The following is a 23,567-nucleotide window of genomic DNA, read 5'->3' on the forward strand; positions in this document are numbered from 1 at the left end:
CGCCACTAATTATGAGTGATGAAGTATGGAGGTTATATTAAAATCTACCCCTTACTGTCACCGTTTTGTGTTATCCCGCCTCCTTGTCTTTATATAGACACATTGTAAATTTGAAGTAATTATATTGTATGAAAAAAAAATGACGGGAAGAATTGCAGAATGCTAATTAACCGCTCTTAAATTAAATATTTTCTGTGCGCTGCTCTTTTACCGCTTGGAACAAAAGAACAATGGAGGATACGAGTAGGAAAACTTATTTTTATGGAAGTAACTGGCGACAAAATACAAATAATGTTAGCTCTGGTCAGAGGCGTAACTAGAAACCTCAGGGCCCCGGTGCAAGAAACCATGAAAACATGATTTTGACCCCTTTTTTTTTAAAACCGGTTTGAAGGGGGGGTTTTTGTGTGTCAGAGGGGAGAGCGGGGTACAAGCAGTCACTGATAAGTGATCGCTGAGTGTAGATAATTGAGGACAGAGTATGGTTACTATATCCACAATTATAAATGAATGGGAAGTAATCTACATCACATCCTGTTCATTCATGATTGTGGTTATAGTAACGCAAGTGCGACCGCTGCGACCCTGGTAGTTCCGCCAGTGGCTCTGGTTTACTAGGCATTCAGACTTTGATGACTGCCACCACCTTTGACTGCAGACCTACAGCAGTAGAAGTAATGAATTGAATAGGAAGTGATCTCAATGAACTGTCACTTGAAGTGTCACGTGACCATACAGCTGCAAAATAGAGTGGGTTACATAGTCCCTTCAACTGTTACTTGGACAGGTCATGTGATCTTGTTTACTCCCACTTCATGTAATCATCACTTAGCACCTACACTGCGTTGTGTGTTTTCTCATTGACTACTATCTCTGGAGGTTCCTTTAATGATTTCTCATCAACTACCACTTACAGCGCCTCATTTAATTTCTCGTCAACTACTACCTGGAGCGGCTAATGTGATTTCTCATTAACTGCCATTTGGAGGGGGTTCATGTGATCTTTCATCTAATTATTGCCCAGGGATGGTCTTTAACTAAGAATATCCATACTCCCCTGAGGTATGGGAGCCGGTTGATGAGATTGGATCTCTGCTTAATTTAAAAAAATTGAAACAGGATCCTCTACATTACAGAATCTGAAAAGTTGACTTGATGTGTCAGCTGACATGCAAGTAACTATGTCAGTAACTGGATCTCAATTCCGTGTATTAATTGCAAAACACATAAATTACAAAAAGAACAGCAATACATCTACATAGTTGTAGCTAGCTTGTGTAGTTGTAATTTTCTATTTTTATATAAATACATTTCGTAAAATCCTTATGATTTTCTTACAGCTCTTTTGTCCCTATACTCATACCGGTACCTAAAAGGACAATGTTTTCTTCAGTCTGAAAGAGATATGGGGGCATACTGGGCACTTCGTTAAAGGTCTGAAATCGTAAAAAGGTTAAAGCCGAGTTCCATGAAAATGTAATAGTCTAGCTAAAGTAAAAAAATCAACTTCAATCCCAACCTTTCTCCTGCAGTGCTTTCTCTCTGCCACTGGATGTCACCAGTCTTCCAAGTTGATGATGGCCAACGTATCTCAACCTAGCTCTTCTGAGCCCAGGTTGCCATGATGTTGCCAGGAGTGGGTCCATGGCAGCCTGGGCTCAGAAGAATTAGATTAAATAACGTTGGGAATCGTCAACCTGGAAGATCCAATCCAAACCAAACTGATATCAACACTGCTTAGTCCAGGAAGGACCACTCAACCAATGCCGCTGGAGGTACAGAGATAGAGTCCTTGACCCATTTGTATATATATATATATATACACTGAGTGGCCAGTTTATTATGACCACCTGACGTTTGTAGGCAAATATGCTATGTTTCAAGTGGGTGGGGCTGAGTGAGAATGGGAAGCTAAGGGATGGGACAGAAAAAAGTGCCACCAATAGTTCACATCCTCCACCAGAGTGTACCTGTACATGATGTTCATGAGCGGATCCGTACATGATGCCTGTACAATAACGCTAAATATACTCAATTGAGAAAGATTACTTGTCGCCCGGCCCATCCGAGCAACAGCAGATGAAAGGATTGTTCCAAAACACAATTCTGTGCCTGTATGACTTGTTTGGAGAGCACCTCTTGCAAAATAAAGTAAAAATATACTGGAGCGGCAGATGAAACAACTAGTTATCCTTATCAGCGAGGACCAAAGGCAGATCTTTACCGATAGCAGCCATTATTTGCAGGGCAGCTGAAATAGAAACGCATGGCTGGAAATCATTTTCAATAGAAAAAAAAAAAAAGGAGAGAGAGACATGTCCCCATTGTTTTAGAATTTATAGTCTGCTGGTGTGTTTTGCTATCAGGAGCCGGTGAAGAGCATACCTCGTTCAAACAGCTACCGCAGAGTTGATTTTTGTCCTTTAACAGTGAATAAATTCGAACCTCAAGCCCACTTGTAGTAGAAATGATATTATAATGGGAAGGTTTAGGAAAAGTACAAATAGGAAGGAGTAATACAGCAACCAACTGTCTCCCTATATGACACAAATTGAAAGACTTTCAATGCTGAAAAAGTTGGCAAGGAATACAATATTCTACTTTCGTCTGAAGTCCATTGGATGATTAATCGCGTTTATAAAAAGAGAATTTAGCATTTATTCACTCATGCTTTTGCTACACCGAGTGTTTTTCAATGAAGCAACTTTCCATTCATTGTTCAATAGTAAATCCAGTTGTTATTAACATATTCCTAGTATTCCTTAGGCCAATGCTTTCTAACTTTTGTCATTTCCAGACCACAATTTATTCATGGGGTTCGCTGATGGAAAGTCTGGCAACCTTGATACTGCTTGCTTGTCAGTGTGCATAAAATTGTACCCGCTACAGGGGAAATTCCTTAAATTTGGTGTAAAACAAGGGTCAATACCAATGCATGAGGACCAATACCAATAAATGATGGCCAATGCCAATAAATGATAGTCAATGCCAATAAATGATGGCCAATACCAATGCATGAGGGCCAATACCAATGTATGAGGGCCAATACCAATAAATGATGGCCAATGCCAATGAATGATAGCCAATACCAATGCATGAGGGCCAATACCAATGTATGAGGGCCAATACCAATAAAAGAGGGCCAATATCAATTAATGAGGAAGATTTCAATATATAAGGGCCAATATCAATGTATGAGGGCCAGTACCTATGAATGAGGGCCAATGCCAATGAATGAGGGCCAATGCCAATGAATGAGGGCCAATGCCAATGAATGAGGGTCAATACCAATGAATGAGAGCTAATACCAATGAATGAGGGCCAATGATGAATGAGGGCCAATGCCAATGAATGAGGGTCAATACCAATGAATGAGAGCTAATACCAATGAATGAGGGCCAATGCCAATTGAAAGTAAGCATAGTTATGTAGGCCCCGGATCACGTGGCTAACCTGACAGGCTCTCGAAGTAAACCTGTGGCTAGCTTTCTATTAATATCCTATCTCTTAGACTTCATAGCACGCACCTACAGCTATCTGTATGCTGCTTCCAAAATGAAACAGGGACACCTTACTGACCGTGGCCACTTTTAAGCACAAACTCCTCGCCCCTCCCTTTTGTAGCCAAACCTACAAAACCACGCCCCATTTTTAGCACGCCCTCACAGTCTTTTGGAACAATAGGTACAATAAGCAGATTTAAAGAAGAAGACATCAAGGCATGCATGCATAGTTAGGAGGGATGCCTTAAAAGCATCGGGAAGAAAAATGCCAAATGCCTAGAGGCCTGGCCAATAAGATGGGTGTTGCTTTGCAGTGTATGGCTTGTTGTGTATTTGACTTGTTGTGTGTGACTACAATAAGCCCCAGCACAAAAAACTGTTATATAGCACAAAAACAGCACCTAATAAAAAGGTGGAAAAAAACATGATACCAAACTACACCCACCCTGGAAGTTTATTAAGCATTAGTCAGTGAGCCCAATAAACTATCGCTGATTCAGCATTTTTTGTGGTGCACTTGTGATCTACACTTGACATACGCAAGTCATTAATATATTGTGCCTATGTTGAAGATGAGTGTCACAACTTGAAAGTTGTGGTTTGTCACAAGGATGTCACAGCTTTGCACACTATAAACCTATATTTGTTCTACATCATCGGTCGCCAACCTTTCGGACCTCATGGACCACTAAATTCATATGTATATATATATATACATCTTATACACACACACACATACACACATGAGAATATATGTATATATGTGGAAAGAAAAAATATGAGAATATATCTATATATACATACAGTATATATACACATACATACATAGGTGCGGGTGTGCCTGCAGGAGTGGCAGTGCTGGTTGAGAGAGTGGTGCTGCTCGCCCCTGCCCAGTAATAATATTAATTGTTTCCCCCCTATCGAATCTGCCACTGGCCCTGCCGGCGGCGCCCGGGGCACATGCCCCCTCTAGCTTCAGCACTGCCCCCAACCACCCCATGCCTCCCCTTTCCCCACACGGAGCCACTATTACCTGGCTTCTCCCCACTTTTTCTATGTCCCGCAGCCTGCTCAGTTCGGGTACTGACGAGATGCCCCGCCTCCTGCAGAGCCCGCACTGTACTGAGAGCCGCGCATTCCTTGTGACAGCCGCTGCTTGAGTCAGTGAGAGGCAGCCCCGGAGCCTCCGTGCCGCTTCAATGACGTCCCAGCCTGCATGGCATCAGAGGGGCCCGGGGACCAACAAAATTTTCTCGCAGACCACCAGTTGGCGACCGCTGTTCTACATTGTAATGTAAATGTTAGCCGCAGATCTGTGCCTGGTCTGAGCTTCTTACACTGTTGTGACCAGCACAGGTGTCCCCATTGGAAAATTCCCCCTGTATACCTGTTCCGGTGACAACTGAAGAACTTTTTGGGGTTTCCCATCATTTCTGTCCTGGGGACAGTGCCCGCCAATACAAAAAGAAAGGATACATTTATCGGGGATCCAGACAACAATGTTAGGATAGGCAGCCAGAGGCCACAACGTTGTGCTAGTAATGTTTCCAGACTGCAGGGACAAGCGATATATCATAAATCCAGAAAATGCACAGCAATATTTTATACAAAGCTTACAAGGGAACGGAACGCTGTTTTTCTATCTGATGTTCCCAGATCTGGAAGCCAAGCTTTGCACGCTCTGAGGGAGAGCATTTTCTGTGGGGTGGAAACGAGAGCTAGAAAATTACATGCGCTGGTTGGATCAATAGAGATTCAGTAGGACAGCAGGTAATATGAACAGGAATCAGAAGGAAAGCTGTGGGGAAGCACTTACTGAGGCAGCAGCTGGCAGATACATTCAGATGTTGTCTCCTTTGCTCTTTACAGGTCAGTAAGATGAAAATCCGTGGTGTTCGCAGATATGGTTTGTACATTACAGGAAATGGAAGGACAGTATATGATGGTTGCAGCAGCTTGCAACAGCCTGAAAGAACTGGTGTTATTTTGTGCTTTCCCTTACCTCCTTATCTCCTTCTTCTAGTTTAATCATTTAAAGTGATATTAAAGTGAAAATGTTATTAAGCTATTTAAAATGCTGATGCAATCACTTACAATGGATGTTGCTCCTTGATGTTTACAAGTTTTAGCTTCAGGCAGAATCAGCTGCTCCCCTGAGCATTGGTCCTGATATGTTTTAGGTTGGCCCTTTACCCTTGCAGGGTCCTAAAGTGCCACCCTTGTGTGTTCTAGTAAGCTGTGCGTGTCTCCATGAACACACATGCACAGCAAAGCAAGGCGCTCGCCTCACACCCCCTCGCTTCTATCTCCTCTATCCTTCTATCCTCCTTGCACAGGCATAGCAAGGCAAGCCACTCCTCTGCTTCCCTCTCCTCCATCTGGGAAGCTGGCTTCCTGGCCAATCAACATGGAGCCGGCAAAACAGCATGGTGCCGGCTTTCCAGCCAATCAGGGAGCCGGGCAGTGGGTAATGGCCCGCCTCCCGGATTGGCTGGGAAGCCGGCTCCATGCTGATTGGCTGGGAAGCTGGCTTTCTGGTCAATCAGCATCGAGCCAGCAAAACAGCATGGAGCCGGCTTCTCGGCCAATCAGGAATCCGGGCAGTGGATAATGACACGCTCCATGCTACCGGAAGTACCGCAATATAAATATCAGTATTTGTACTCGTTACCGAAAAAACGGTATCTGTGCATCACTAATAGTTAGAACAGAAGCCTGCTGGGTGAGTCAGCTCCTGTATCCGCATCAGTGATGTGCGGTACCTCATATTCCGGGTGAGGCATTCCCCGTCCCTGCCGGCCAAAACCCCGCCCCCGCCAGATGAAACCGCGCTGGGCGAGGCCACATCCCCATTGGCCGAAGCGCCTCCTCCCGTCGGATGAAGCCCCACCCCGTTGGATGAAGCCCCACTCCGACCCGTCCCCAAGCTAGTGTGAAGGAGGAAGGGAGGAGCCTCCCTGTCCCTCACTAACTACCTGTCAAAAGCCGGATACAAAGCTGCCTGTAATTAACAGGCAGTGCTTCATCCGTGACAGGTTACACCGCGGGAGGATTTCCCTGCTGTGTAACCTGTTTGATGCCGATCTGAATGGAGAAAAAGCTGTCAGCTTCAGACTTGAAGCTGGCAGCTTTTTCCTCCATAATTCTAGGTGAGGCTCGGCCTCACCTGACCACACGTCCCTGATCCTCATATGCCTTGGATGATCCAGCAGTGAGCTCTACCTTCCATATTTCTAGATGCTCTTCCTGCCCACCTTCTTCCACCTGAAGATCAATTTATATCTCTGACTGTATGATCAAGCACCTTGGACAGTCGGATGTGTGGGTTGTCACCCCTGGAGAAGACTGACATGAGTTAATGAACTTGCAAAGAGAGACCTCCACCACTCCTTCCACAGTTCCACTGCTTCGGTTTGTTGCAGGTGCTGGCCAGCAGAGAGCCGTCCGTACTCCACAGCAAATGCAACCCAAAAAGACAGCCGCACATTGCCAATCTTCCACCAACACTTCTTTATTTCAGTTCCCAGAACTTCCCACATCTACTATGTTCAAAATATTTTTGGGAGTCCTTTGTTGACTGTGTCTGTCACCGCAAGTATATATCTCCAAAAGCAAAGAAATAAAGTGTATGTATAGAATAATAATAACAACCCAGAATCCTGCTCTCTGTCTTGGCCTTACAGACACCAATAGCGCATTCTCTTCATGGATTATTAAATGGATACAAATATAAGCTGTGGAAATTGCTGGGGCTACGGAACACTTCAAAAGGAAGAAACGTGACTTAGCTGCAGAGTTAATGTAGTTTCAATCCTGCCTTGGCCCCAAGGCATTCTGCTCTAGTAATTGGTAGACTTCTGAAACGACGGCACCCAAGTCAAGAGTCTTTTAAATGGTCACATTACGTTGAAAAAGCCTTGATAAGCCTATTGACAGACAGGACAAGTATGAATAAATACGGCCACTCTCTAAATGGCAAAACCATATAGATTTCCTCAACACCTTGGGCATTCTGAGGTGGTCTGGGTCCCATATTTGCTCCATTTTATTGTTAAGTTCTGAACACATCTGGAAATGGAATGGAAAATGGAGAGATATTTGCTGTGCTTAAGGTAGATCTAAAACCAAAATATAAATGGGAAGCTTTCTGTTATATCTGTTTGATAAGTTCAAACATCTTGCTAGAAATCTTGGGGAGAGAGAGGCTGTGGGGACGGGTCTAGCAGTCAGGCCGATCCTAACGAGGTTATTCACAAAGCTACCGAAGGCAGCCGAGTGAATAAACGAACCGTAGTGAAGTGAGCGGAACAACGGTTGCCTTTGGCTGCACTTTGGAGCATGTTCGATCCAACATCTGGATCGGCTGACGTCACGGCCGCCTGCGCCCAGTTGTTATTGTTTAATGACAGTTCAGCGTGCCCAGGTCATTTGGAGACGCAGATCAGTCATTACAACTGGGTGGAGCCAGCCGTGGCATCACACTTGCCCTGCTTCGACGTACTCTTCGGCTCGGCTGATCCGGTCAGCTGCCTTTGGGTGCTGTAGGGTTATAGTGAATCGCCCGTACAGCAGCTCCTCGGTTCGTCTGAACCGAAGGGCTCCCGCAACCGAAGCTAGCCAAAGTATCAGCCGAAGCTACAGCTGGATCCATCGGCAGCTTTGTGAATAACCCCATAAATTCGGGTGAGTATTTCTCTATTATTTTAGACCCTAGACAATAACGAGCACTTGACCCTTGGAGTGCAGAGGTGGCCTCACTGCAGGGGTTACGTTTTTTACTGCCCGGAGTTCTTCTTTGATCCCGGATGGGTAGTTTGTTGTATATGTCAGTTGAGTACCGGTACTCTTCAAAGCTAGTTTTGGTATAAACTCTCCGGAACATTTGCAACATCGAATGTATGGGTATCGGTAACAAAGTTCATGCGTTCCAGCTTGTTCCCATCCCTGAACTTCTCTCTTCTATGCTATTTAACAATTTTCCACTTTTCTTTACAGTTATTCAGGCTTCCCCTGTGCTGCCAGCCACCCGGCTCTGTACACAAAGAGTCACATCCATTTTCATTGTCAGGATCAGCAAGAGATCAGATAGTTTAACTGTTACAACAAACAGTCAGGCAGCACACCCAGCAAGACGGCTGACACGGCGCTCAGCAAGCCCACCCCGCAAGGCATGCTGGGATCTCCCAACATTCCACAGCGTTACCAATCCACTATTCAGTGCAGACAGACTGCAGAATGCTATTTAGACAACGTAGGAAAACAAAAAACTCCACATCGAGGCATTACAATGGAATGTCGGTTAAAACTATAATGTTTTCATGCAACGCAAACATTCCAGAACTGATGTATTGTAATGCATAGACAGGATCCATTATAAATTAAATTATATTTATATATTCAGTGTAATATTATTCTATAAATAACATGGATAGTAGAGTAAAATATAGTAAATGTAAACCCTGCGTATTGTAATAATTGCCTTTCTTTTTTATTAAATTCTGTTTCCACCTTTTTTTTTCCCTTTGTGATTGCTGATCTCCTGCAGCTTCTATGCAGCTACTACCATTCTACATGCACTCCAGTGAGGGCTGAATGGCACTTCTCAGGCTAGATCTGCGTGACACCTGGGACCTGAGTCCCGGGACCACGCAATCGCGTGCCAGTGCACACAGCGGTTGCTGCGCGGCCCCATTGATTTCAATGGAGTTACATCCACGCGAAATCGTGGTGGGAAACTGTGCGATCCGCCCAGAGCGACTAGGGTGCCATTAGAAAATAATGGCACCCTACTCATGGAGATGAACGGTGGTAACAAACTATGGAACCCCCCCTCCCCCCAACCCCCTCTCTCCCTTTCGAGTGATGTAGGTACACCAGTCGTTACTATCACTCTTAGGACTTTTCTATCCCCACTTTTCATGTTATATGCTCTTTGGGGACCTTACCCCACTCTTGGTTAATTATGTTTCCCACATTGAACTGGTGGGGAGGGTAGTCTAGTCTTAGTACACACATGTTACACCTGCTGTAGTCATAAAGCATGATTAAGACTGTGCAACCTCCCTAACCTAAGAATGTCTAATCGTCTAATTATTTGACAAGTAGTCACTTGCAAGTGACCTCAGAATTGCTGCATCCATTTACTGTATTGAAGCATTGTACACCATTTCTCTTACTTACTCTTAATATAAAAATATTGAGACAGAAAATAATGGCACCGCCAGAGCGATCGGCTGCGGTAGGCGACTCCGTGACGGTTTTGTGCACGATTGCCACTTGGGCAGGAGTCGCCCAGGTGTGAATCTAGCCTCATGCCCCATTCACACCAGGGCGGCAGCGGTTCAGCGCGGTTTCAGTGCTGAAACACAATAAAAAACGCCCCATAACGCGATGATTAGCGCGTTTCTATTGGGTGGTGGGTCGTGGTGTCGGCGATGCAGGTTACCGGGGTGAGGTAGGTGTTGCACGCTACTTGTGACAACCTGGCCGGCATCCCACCCTGCTCATTGATGTAACTGGTTGCCAGGAGCTGGGTGGGACGCCAACCAGAGCGTCCCGCTCAGCTCCTGGCAACCACTGACATCAGTGAGCTGAGCAGAATGCCGGCCAGAGCATCACAAGTTGCTAAAAGATCTTACCAGCCTAGGGTGCTCAGGCCGCTGAGGGCCATGTGTGCCATATCCTGTCGCCCCCTCCACCACGTGACCCAATGAGATGCCACCTGAAGCAACGAACCACCTAAGGCTGCCCCATTATATGGAAAGCCTTGGTCTGAGGCTGCAGCCTACTGGGTAACAGGAATATAGAGGGGAGACTCTGGGAAAGGAAGTTGTTGATAACATTTCTGCTTATTTATAAATGAATAGTTAAAATCAGGCAAAATACTTGTACAAGTAATAGCAACGATCTGAACTTGTTTCCTTGGCTTGCGGCGAGATCATTCGGCAGGGATGCACAGCCATACAAAGAACTCATAAGCAATAAAGAGATGTTTGCATGCTTGGAAGTTATCCTTGCATAACATGTACGCGAAAATTCAGCCCGATTTACCTGCGTTGTATTCATTGTGATCACAAAAGCGGATTGCTACAAACATGACAGATGCAGTGTTGAATGTGGTGCCTGACACTTATCCTGGCTCCGTACTCAGCCTGTTTCCCAAATTTACATGCCATTTAAATAAGCTGCACAGAATAAATTAAAAGGGGAGAAGAAAGTTGTTTTGCTGTTTCTGGGAGAGCAAGTTATATTCTAAGCTCCCGAGTTCTTGATCATGGCTGACAAAAGCATTAATTCCTGATCAAGGATTTATCTGCCCCCATCCTTGAACCTTGATAGGAGCGGACCTATCACTATATATAGAGAGAGAGAGAGAGACAGATCTCTCTCTCTCTCTTTAACAGACAACCATGCTTGCTCCACAGTCAACAGTGTCACCCTGTGAGCGAGTTTTAGATGGGCATGTAGTTTTAAATGGACTTAAACTGACTTATTTGGATTTAAACAGAACCCCAAGAACAAAAATTTAATATATAGCAGCTTACAGGTCCTTCGGTGTGGTTGGATTAGTTATAAGCTGGCCCAGCTCCTCCAACCCTCCCTACATAACCTTTGATGTAGCTTCTGGGGGGAGGAGTGAAGGGGAATACTATAGAGCAGGGGTAGGCAACCTCAGCACTCCAGCTTTTTTTGGATCTACAAGTCCCATGAGGCACTGTGAGACAATGACAGCCATAGACATGACTCCCAGAGACAGAAGCATGATTGAATTTGTAGTTCCAAGCAGCAGTCTTGGGGTTTTTGGATGTCTATGCAAAGGCGGCTTTTACTGCCATGTCACAGTTTATTGGATTGATGGACGCTGATGGGTTGTACCTCCTTTGGAGTTGTTAAAGGCCCATAGAATCTTATTAGAATGTTGTTGTTGAAATGACTAAACTCTTCAAGTTTGCTGGTTAATGATTAAAAACATTACATATGGTCGCTCATTGCCCTATAGGACCTTCTACCATGACCTGTTAGAATATTTGCCATATACACCATATTTGAAGAAGGTATTATTACTTTTGAAACCACAATAAAGTTCCTTTTTAATTACCCACAATGGGGCTGCCCTGAAATGAACATTGTGTTATTGTTGCGTCAGGAAGCGAGTCGTGCGTCGCCGAGCACAAATACACATGAAACAGTCTGTGAAGAGCGAGCCAGCCAGCGATGTGCTTCAATGTAGGACAACATTCCCACCTCGTAAATCTGTTTCTTTGAATCGCTGAACACTACCTGGCGGGAGATCACTTCAAAGGAAATGAAACTGCAAATGTGTATCCCCGGGAACTGGTTAATTAAACGCAGTGTGCGAAATAAACCGCATGCCTCTGCGCCTACAGAATGAAGAGGGGTGAAAGATGGATGCATGCTGCAGCTTATCCCGCACACTAGCAGTACAGCTCGGTCACATGTGACAAATGTTGGTCATGGAGCTGGGGGTGTGTAATGGTCACCACTGTGATCGGTCTCCACAGGGGCAAGACATTCTCTGTTAACAGGAGACAGGGTTGAGGTTTATCTAGGTCTACCATAGTCCAACTCCAGACAAATCTTTTTTTTTATTTTTTGATACATAGTGGGGAATAGTTAAAATGTATGTTGGATTTTTATATCTGTCAGTGGCCCCACTGGGGAGATTTTTTTTTTCACTTCCTGTCCCTATACGGGAAATGGGGGTGCAGGTGTGAACATTTCCATCCCTTCCGCAAAAAAATATTTTTGCCTGTTTCCCCAGTTCAAGAGATTTCCCATTCTGTCCTGACTGGGAATGAGGGAAAATCTTTCCATCAGTGACACCAATGGTAATAAAATGTGACAGTGGATCAAAGACTTTACCAATATATCCAAAATTAAATAGAAAGCTATGGCTGGAGTTGGGCTTTAATGTGAACCATAAATGTACTCATACAGAAGAGACAGCCACATGCACACCAGCAGCAAAGGGGGCATACTGAGAGTAATACTGATGGAAGGGGTACGGGAGGGTGGGATGTCTCGATCGTCCCGACGGGTGAGTGGGGGAACAAGAGGGGTTTAAATGTGCGGGGCTTCTCCCACATATCCGGCCAATAATTGGCCTCAAACATATATATACATTAGTATATTTTATTATTCTTACTTTTTTTTTTTTAGATTATAAAGCATATTTGTATTACTTTGTCATCTTATGATATTGCTGAATCTATGGGCCCATAGCAAAACAGTATTAATTGCTCTGGTCCATAGGGACCATGCAGGGATGAGAGCTGAACTGGTTAAGTTCTCATAGCTTCACTTGAATGAGAAGAAACTTTTACTCAGGACCCATAAAAGTGAACATTCTGTAAAACAATACTGTTATAATGTTGGTGAATTAGATTGTAATTTTATTTTTTCATTCTGTGATTTCATATCTCACATTGCTGACATTATTTGACAAGTTCCCACTCTGTGCTCCAGCATATTGAATAACATGACTGGCAGTTCTATAACACCTAGCACAGAGGTGCGACCAGTCCCCACAGGTTTTGGAAATCAATTATAACTCCGGGCCTCCGATCTCACCATCCTGTCAGAAAGGACACACGGGGGAGGCAGATGGAGTCATGTTTGCAGGTAAAGACTTGCTGGGAGATCTCTGGGGACAGTGGGAGTTTACAGGTCCGTGTTCCCGGCCACCAGTTCATCTCACACATATGGAGTGCGAACAAGGATAGGTGTGAGAATGTCATTACCTTTAAACTCCAACGACACCCACTGGAAACCATTGTGGACATTTGTTTGATTGCTTTTTTTATGGTGTAAAGCAAAACCCTACTTTTAGAAAGTGATGAGCAAACTGGCATGGGTTCGGTTCGCTCGGATGTTCCGTGATGTCCATGAGCACCGAACCCAAGGCCACCTGTGTTCTAGCAAACCAATGATGATGTGCCACCCACACAGCTTATCTCTTATCATTCTGTACTCTTCTCCTATCAGCATGCATTATTAAACCAATACAGGCAGCCCATCTAAGGGTGGATATGCTGCAATATATGACATTTTTGTTCTTGGGACTCAAAACACTTTGACCTAGCCCTACACGTCCCAATGCTTTTTCCTCTCTTTGACTGTTGACTGAGCCACACAGTGTCACTGGTAACTGAGACAGAGGCAGGCACACTATAACAACCTCTGACACTGTGGGGCTAGCCAGACCCTTAGCTACCAGTGATGTTGTATGGCCCGTAAAGCATAATTGGTAGATAGAACAGAGGCAGGCACACTATAACAGCCTATGACACCGTGGGTCTAGCCCGACCCTTAGCTACCAATGACAATGCATGTCCTGAAAAGTGTCATTGGTAGCTCGGACAGTGGCAAATGCACCATAACAGCCTATGACACTGTGGGGCTGGCCAGACCCTTAGCTACCAATGACGCTGTATGGCCGGAAAAGCGTCATTAGTAGCTGGGAAAGAGGCAGGCACACTATAACAGTCTATGACACTGTGGGACTAGCTAGACCCTTAGCTACCAATAATGCTGTATGGCCTGCACACTTGAATGCTATGAGGATGTCAACCACATGGCATCATAGGTTGTTCTGGCATGCCTGCCTGCGTCCTAGCAGCTCAGACCCTGGTCAAAGGGAGGAAAAAACATTGGGACTTATAGAGCTAGTATAAAGCATTTTAAATCCCAAGAACAAAAATGTAATATATGGCAGCATACCCGCCCATAGATGGTCTGCTTGCATCGGTTTCATAATGCATGCTGATAGGAGAAGAATACAGCATGACCAAGAGATGAGCTCACCAGTGTGCTGCTTTTGCTTTCACTGTCCATTCACAGGGTGAGGGATCTTTAAGGGCTACTAAGCTGCAGCAAAATGGAATCAGGTCTTCTCTCCTGCCAGCCAGGTATGTGATGAGTTGTGGACTTAGGACTGGATGGACAGAATTGTAAATCCTTCGGCAGGTTAATCAGCTCATTTATATGTACAGTATTTCATACGTATATCTAGATGTGTGCCCGGAGTTTAGCTTAATATTTTAGTATGTTGCTGTTAGCATTTAAAGGGTAACCTGTGTCTGGTCTGGTGACCAAGCTCAGGTAACCCATATGAAGCATAATTTTTTTGTACTTGGGATGGGGTTGTCCCATTTTGCCCTTAACCACTTGCCGTCCGCCCGTTGTAAATAAACAGACAGACGGCAAGCTCCTTCCAGTGGGGCACCGTAAACATACAGCTTTTTTTTCTGCTCGTGCGTGCCCCCTACCACGCGTACAAGCAGAACTCACTGACAGGTATAAACAGCCGGTAACAACTGTTACACATACAAGCGATTGGAGGCTCTCTAGCCGTCCAATCGCTTGTATGTGCTGTCCTGCAGTGTGCGCGCCCCCTCCACCGCCATTACCTTCTATCCCGGACTTCGCTGTCCCCTCTCTCGGGCCCGGGATCGCCTCGGCAGGCAGATCGGAGGGAGATCAGCATAGTTCCATTCTCTGAATGCGGATGTGGTGTGTATTACATCACGTCCGCATTCAAGTGTCATTTCTCTGGCTATCATAGCCAGAGAAGAAGCTGATGACGCAGATCTGTGTTTCATCAGCTTCTTTGGAGGTCCCTAGGTGACATTAGGGGTCTTAGAGATGGTTGGCCAGAAGAGGAAATGAAAAACTCACATATAGGACAACCTTCATATTTGTACTGGTGGTCTTGGGTTAAGTAGGCCTTACTATGATCATCCCTTGCTGAGTGAAGTGAGCACTTAGTGATGAACAGGAGGCAGACAATGGCCCATAGGCCCCCTTTGACGGACAGGTCATACGGACCGGCTCTGGACAATCGCCGGGCTGTCCTTCAGACCAATACACCATAGCGGTAATATCCCTTTCAGCGGACACAAAATCCATTTGATATTACAATAGAGGAATTACAGGTTCCTCTCCCGGAAGATAAAGATGTATTAAACTTCCCTGATGATCATTTGAATAATTCTGTCTATTTTTGACTTCTGGAAAGAATGGCTGGAAGAGATAGAAGAATTTTCGGCCTTGACAATAAGTGTCGCTTATCTATCCGAGCCATTAGTATTCATGAATTATCTGTGCTGATAAAGCCCACGGACGATCCATCTCGGGAATATGACACGCCGTCAGCGGCGTCAAAACCGCTATCGGAGACGGGACGGCCAAGTGAAGACGTAATGCGGGAGCCCTGACAGATATCTGATCGGAAATCCATGCCGTGACTGACAAGTTGAGGTCAACGCTGATTAATGACGCCGAGGCCGCTGAAATAATCCCGCTAATAAGACTTGTCATTTCCGCTTAACAAAGGGTACTATTAAACTAAAGGCACTCAGTCTTATATCCACTACCCTCCGCGTGTCACTTTATGTATTACCTCTTCATATAAGAGCCTGATGTGATTGCTCATCTCAAGGAGATTTCTCTTTCAATAAGTTTGTTATGGAAGGCTTGCTAGTCACGATAAGACAACGCAGATAGAACATAACGCCTCATCATAGGCAAGAGGGTGACATCACCAATGAAAGCCATATACATAGGACAAGGCTATTACTATTGCATAAAGTTATCACACAAAGTGGTGCAAAACCCCCGTCCAGGTAGCATCAGTGAGGGGCCTTCTCATACAGAATGACTTAAAGCTGAACTCCAGGCACTAAAACCTTTTATTTAACTCTATTCCTTAATAGCCATAAAGGATAGAAATCCTCTTTGTGTGCACCCAGTGCATTTGCAAGCCCAGGTATCACCTTGTTATAGAAGTAGTGACATCATAGTTATGCTGCACATAGCCTGTGCAGAGAGCAGAGCTGCGGGAGGAACCCAGAAGGCTTCACCCACTACAGGAAAACTACAGGAGGGGGCGGAGACACGACCAGTCACCCTACACAAGGAGAGAGAGGAGCAGTGACTGGTCTTTATTACAGGAGGGGGCGGAGACAAGATTAGTCACCCTGCACAAGGAGAGAGAGCAGCAGTGAGCGGTCTTTATTGCAGGAAGTTCCGGCAGAGAGGAAAAGTTTCACACCGTATTATTGCACAGATCTGGTGGTTTCTTCCACTTTTATGCAGTGATTAGATATAGAGGAGGCAGGCCTGATGTAATAATAATAATAATAACCTGATCACATTCATATATAAGCTGATCACATTCATATATAAGCCGATCACATTCATATATAAGCCGATCACATTCACATATAAGCCGATCACATTCACATATAAGCCGATCACATTCATATATAAGCCGATCACATTCATATATAAGCCAACCACATTCACATATAAGCCGATCACATTCATATATAAGCAGATTTCATGCGTATATAAACCAATCACATTCATATATACAGTATAAGCCAATCACATTAATATTTATAACATGATCACATTCATATATAAGCCAAGCACATTCATATAAGGGCTGATCACATTCATATACTGTATAAACCAAACACATTAATACAGTATATATAACATGATTACATCTATATATAAGCCGATCACATTCAATTTAAACTGATCACATTCATATATGAGCTTATTATATTCATATATGACATGATGGCATTCATATATAAACCAATCACATTCATATATATAACATGATGACATTCATATATAAGCTGAGCACATTCATATATAAGCCAATCACACCCATATACTGTATAAGCCGATCATATTCATTAATAGCTAAACAAAAGCAGACAGTTCTCCTTGAAATAATAGTTCTAATATTCAAACCATCTGCAATAAAAGTTACCGCAAACCTGAGATAAAGGTTACACAGACAAGATTGGAAGACGCTCGCACTGCTCACACAAAACTCTTCTCCATGTTGTATCACAGAACTCTTCCAAGAACTCAATGTCATCACACCACAGTTGGCACTGTGTCAATGCAATATGTCTGCTCTACAATTATTTCCCACAGTAAACTGCGGTTCCAGCTGCAGCAAATCTTCAGCACAGCCAGTCTGTCCCAACAACATACAACGCTCATTAATAAGACACAACTAGAGTGTCACGGCCTCATACAAATACCATTAATAAAGCACAGCCAGACTGTCCCGGCTACCTTCTCCACCCCCCTTCTCTAATGACATGTGAAGAATAAACCTTATGTCATTTGACATGTTGCAGAAACATCAATATGTTATTTGTATTCTATGGAGTATCAACATGACATTGTATCTAATGATGCAGAAGGGTATACAGTATATATTATTTATATTCCATGTAGTATACTATAACATACTGAACCTCCCAACACACCCGCTGACACACAGAATTCATAAGCAAAATCTTGCCATATAATAATAATAATTAGAAGGTTTGTATTAAAGGTTTAGTGTAGTGCAAGGATAGGCAAGCTCGGCACTCCCAGCTGTTGTGGGACTACAAGTCCCATGATGCATTGCAAGACTATGACAGCACAGCGGCAGAGCCAGGGCAACCATCAGAAATTTTGGGGCCCCTTATATAGTTTCAGGCCTGGGCTTCCCGTCATGGGCGCAGTGTAAAGGATGGAGGGCTCCAGACTGAAGAAAGGGGACCCGCTAACTGGCAGTTACCGGGTCCTTCTTCCTCCTGTCTGGTCCTCCAAATGGTGGAACGCCAGGCCCCCGGTCGCAGCTGTGACCGCGGTAGTTCCGCCACTGTATAGAGGAATACAAATCCCAGCAATACATTATACAACAATGCAGAATAATGCCACCAGCTATAGATGACTACAAATCCCAGCAATACATAATATAACAATGCATGGCACCGGCTATAGAGGACTACAAATCCCAGCAATACATTATACGACAATCAACATTTTACAAGTCCCCACCTATTATCTCCCCCTGCCCTCTGAGCAGCCCCTCCCTCCTAATCGACCACAGTTCAGCCACACTGGCTATAAGTCTGTACCTGCTGACTGCTGCTGTCCTCAGCCCCAACACACCCTTCCCCCAGTGTCGGGCCCCTATTCAGCCTTGGCAACGGCTGCTGACTGCTACTAGCTGCTGTTGTCCTCTGCAAACACCCCGCCCCCCTTGACATCTTTTTTAAAATACTTACCTTACCACTCCAACAGCTTTGCTCCACTCCCGCCTTGCTCTTCAGTGCAGAAAGAGAAAAAGCTTTAATAGTATATTATTATTATTATTAGTAGTAGTAGTAGAAGTAGTAGTAGTAGTAGTAGTAGTAGAAGTAGTAGAACTTCTACTACTAAGAAATCTCTTTCCTCCTCCTTTCCTCTTTTGAAGTTCTCCCATAGAGCTAGGCTCCCATTTTCTCTCCCGGTTTTGATTTATTAATTGGAAATCTGCTAGACTATATAGGGGCAGATTTAAGAGTTTAATATTGGTCTTCTTCCACCACCTCTGAAATTTTAATTAGCGTCTCTAAGTCTCTGTCAGACGGAAGTGATAGGGCTATCTTTAATAAAGCCACTCACCCTGGGAAATTAAGAGCGGCCCAATATGGAAAGCCGTATGAATAAGCGTAGATCTTAATTAAACATGAGCATAATTATTGGTGCTAAAAACTGTCCCCGACTCATCAGGCACCTTTTTTTTTATATCAACAGGCTAATTATAACGGAACTAATATTTTTTAACGGTGTGTATCCATATTCCGGACAGCTAAAAATTGTTTGGAGCTTTCAATCCTCGGTGCCTGGCTTGTGCTGGCTGGAGGCGGTTATGGTCTAAAACAGCATTGCTTGCATTGGGGGTAATGCTGGCCATATATTTAAAGCTGAACTCCAGGCAAATAGATAAATATTGTGTGGAGTTATGCGTTTTGATATTTGCATAACCCCTCCCAATAGTCAGCCCGCTGCTTGCATCAGGGCTGAGGGCCCAATGAGGCGGGCTCTATCTGACTGACGCAGACAGTGGGCTGGCTTCTGGGCAGAATTATGCAAATGTCAAGATGTCGATGAGTGGATGTCACTGGAGGAACGTTCCATCTTAGGCAGGTTGCAATCTGCCTTTAGGTAATGTCAACATGTGATGCTGAAACCCTATGATTGAAAGGACTGAAACCCAATGAATGAAAGGGGCACGGACAGTCAGATGATGTTGGATGCCATCCAGCCAGGAAATGAGGCGGGCTCTATCTGACTTGCTGCAGCTTCTAATGTATATTGTGGGAAGCTCAAAGTGTGCAGTGAAAACAGAATAAACAATTTCAGTCCAGGAGAGGAGTCGGTACAACTGTGCAAGACTGAAAGGGAACCGGAGTGTTATAATAATTGAACTAATTGCATCTACCCGGAGTTCAGCTTTAATGGACGTGTAGTCCTCCAATCTTAGAGACACCGTTTGTAATCCCTTTTTCGGAGAAGTATATTAAACACGTTCCAACGTTGCAGCAAACTGACTGATGGGTGACATACCTTAAAGGGCCAGTCTTCATTTTAAGTGATAAGAACTGCTGGCGTGACATCCACAAGGATTTCAAAGTCAGCGTCTATCAGTCGGCTCAATCATGCTGAGTGGTGGAGTGCATTTGTACATTATATAAATGGATGATCAGTATGCGGCTCGGGAGACAGCGCGTGCCACTCAACAGTAGATATGGTGATGTGTCTCCCTCGTAATGTATTCAGAGAATGTATACAGTAAAACAAGCTTTTCAATGTAAATAAATGGCAGCGTCAGTCAAAGTTCTGTCTGCATGCATCAGGTATGGTCTACGCGGGGGGAAAGGCTGCAGAGAAGAGTCGGGAACCTGGAACGATTTCAGCACCTTGGACAGCACCAGTGGTGTTGGCTATTGAAGAGCCTGAATCTGAGTTATCTCATTACATCCCAACGTTACTTAGCTCTGGTCAGAGTGCGGAAGAGTTATCTGGTTTCAGCTATGGCCCGGTTTTAGAAGTGCACCTTCCCTGAGCCCCTTAGTGCACTTTAAATAAAGACCGTTCACCGCTGCTCTATCAACTTGTGCAGGGTGACTGGTAGGGATGCACCAATACTACTACAATTGGTATTGGTGCCGATACCAAGTGTTTGGGCGAGTACTTGAATCGCACATGTCTAATTTTTACAGGGTTATTCACAAAAGGGTTTGGAGACGGCAGGAGAAGTGAACAATCTAGGACAACATCGCTGAACTGAAAAGTGAGCTGAATTGGAGATTTTTTTCCAAATTGGCTATTTTGTCCTAAATTGTTCACTTCCCCTGCATTCTCCAAACCCTTTTGTGAATAACCCCGATGGTCTTTTTTTTTTTTTACATAAACCTCATTACTGATTTGACTGCTGTCTTGATCCCCATTTTAAAGTGAGATTTTATATTCTGTCCATGACCCCATAGAAGGGACTTCTCTTCCTGTTCCTGTTCTGTCTGGCACCCATCACCAGACAAAACAAATCTTTCTAATAAGTCCAGAACAGCCAGTTCCTCCTCTCCAAAGGTATTCACGTTGTGGAACCTCTCAGCCCCTGTGGCTGAGAGTCCTGGCCGCCTAAGTTGCCATACTACACCGTGGCATAGCCATGCACTGCCACAATATATATATAATTAATTCAGAATAGCTCCGCCCCACAGGCATTTACAGAACAGTGTTCCTATTGAATTAGCACATAGGAACACTGCCGGTGGAAAACAACTAATGTGCCTTTTGTATCATCGGAGGAAAGAAAAGCCTCCCATCTACACAAGCAATGGAATTCTATGTAGGTTAGGAGTGAACTGAACACAAAACCCAAGCGCTGCCAGTTACAATGCTCATGGCGTGCTCTAACCTGCTAATGCCAATCCCAAATATTGATGTATATTTTTCATTGCATCAGAGGATATTTGTCACCTCTGTAGTTTCTGCGCGGGGTATCGCTCCTTGTAATCAGTCATCACACCTTCCCTATCACAGCGGATGGCTGCAGAGCGATCCCCATTCGCGTTTACTCCCCAGGCAGCCGACATTCGCCGTGGATGGATGGAATACCGCATAACTACAGAGCAATCCTTATCGCTGTGGGCAGCTGCAGTGATCCCCTGTATATCTCTTCTCGGTGTGCAGTTGGCATTTACCGCTGACAAGTCTAACAAGTGCACAGACTGTAGTGGAGTCTAAATAGGAAAGACGTAGGGAGCCTGCCTGCCTCTCCTAGAATATACTACGGCCGGGTGGATGAAAGATCGCGGTCACATGATACAGCAATGCGCTTAGGAGCAACAAAGGAAGGCACAAAAGGAACTGGACGAGAGGAGAGGATAAGATGAGGCCGTCTGCTATAATAATGGATCACTCTCATGTATATTATAGGAAGGAATCCATTATTCTTCCAGCCATCATGTACTGCACCTTCATTATTAGTCATTTCCTCTTATGTGTGCTCGGCGAATCAATCTGAAGCTTTTAGAACTAAGATGGGGGTTGCTGGTAGATTTCAGCATGGGGCGGTGTTATTGTAAGGCCAATTGGGTGACATATCATGATATCCACCAATAGCAAAACTAAAAAAACATAAATGGGTAACATTATACAACACACAAAATGCTACAGACCTGATTTACTAAAGGACAGTCAATAAATTGATCATACGCAGTCTGTCGCAGCTTCCATTACCGTCCGGAATGGATTAAAAAATAAAGATTCAGGGTGGCTCCACTGTTTATTAAAGGTTAAATGCATAAAAGGGAAATGTCACACTTGCCAAAGGATTTCAATTGCTGTGCATCCAAACCTAAGATTAACACAGCCCTGCCTTTTGACCTTACTTTTCTTTACTGCAGTTAACAATACAGCCTGGTCACCCCGCCCCCATCCTGTGATTGGACAGCCAGGGAGCAGAAAAAGGATAATACAGAAACAGGGAGCAGGGTCATCTCTCTGCTATTTACTCCTATCCACATGTTCTGTAATAATAGCACATTTAAAAGCAGGACACCAGATTGGCACCAGGTCCTGATCTTCCCTCGCCCAGCTTAAAGAAGAAGTGATGCCAAAACTTTTTTTGTATTAGTTTGGATAAAGTAAGGGTTTAGGAGTGTGTCTATGTGAATGTTTGACCATTTGTGAGGTCCGGTACTGATGTTGGACTAGAAGGCCGGGCTCGCAGTCTCCGCTCTAATTCATCCCAAAGGTGTTCTATGGGGTTGAGGTCAGGACTCTGTGCAGGCCAGTCAAGTTCCACTGCCAGGGCTGAGCGGGTAGGATGCAGAAAATGGGCCCACGCCAATCTGGAGAAGAAAGTATATTGTCGGAAGAGGAAAGCGTAGCTTGGAGCCGCCTGCTTCCTCCGATCCCTCTCTAAGGATTAAGATGGATATAAAAATTCCCGAAGAAGTGAAAAAAATCAAGCATTCCGCTGCAGTGTGTCTGTGAACCATTTCAGGACCGCGGTCCCCAATGCTTTCCAGCGCTGCAGCAGTTAAAACATCGCTAGTGTTTCATTGGAAAAGCCGTTGATTTTCGAATTGGAGAATTTGTGTTTTTGTGCTTACGGCTTTCAGCGAGCGGAATAATTACACAAACACCGGTTTCTATAGTTAAAGTGAGATTGCCAGAAACTGGGGCAAATCAAACTGAGCATATTATGAAATAATAGGCAAGCGGGAGGTCGCTTTCAGTGAAAACGGCTTGTCCTAAACCATCATTAGATCCAGGAATACAGGCGGCTGATGTTATAGACAAATCTCAGTGATGAGCCTACCCAACCCCTCCCAAAGAGCCAGTCCAGGAGAAATCGATTTGTGTCTGTATAAAACACAGTAATGGGAATACAATGCAGAAAGCGTGTAAAAAATGGAGAAGTCAACCTGTGGTTAATGCATACATAGTGAAGCACCAGGTTTGTTTTAATTCCCCCTCCCCAGCTGCACATGCTCTTCTTTGCTTTGCTACCTTGTTGTTCCCAAGGAAAATACATGGTACTTCCCGGTATGTGAGATCATGTGACTCTCTGCCTGCCTATGTGACAGCACTGGTGCTTAAAGATGGGCTCAGGCACCCTGTGGGCTTGACAGGATGACAGTCAGAGCCGGATGATGCAGAAGCCAACTACCCTTGTTAGCGTGC

The 23,567-nt window shown here is 44.5% G+C and overlaps 1 protein-coding gene across 1 annotated transcript in view; it reads right to left on the bottom strand.

Moving 5' to 3' along the window:
• CDH13 (cadherin 13) overlaps positions 1-23,567 on the bottom strand; it is a 557,182-nt gene that overhangs the window by 38,395 nt on the left and 495,220 nt on the right. The gene's annotated exons all lie outside the window — the stretch shown is intronic.

This window comes from Nanorana parkeri, unplaced genomic scaffold, assembly GCF_000935625.1.
Source record: "Nanorana parkeri isolate BGI_ZX_2015 unplaced genomic scaffold, ASM93562v1 scaffold216, whole genome shotgun sequence".
Taxonomy (NCBI): Eukaryota; Metazoa; Chordata; class Amphibia; order Anura; family Dicroglossidae; genus Nanorana; species Nanorana parkeri.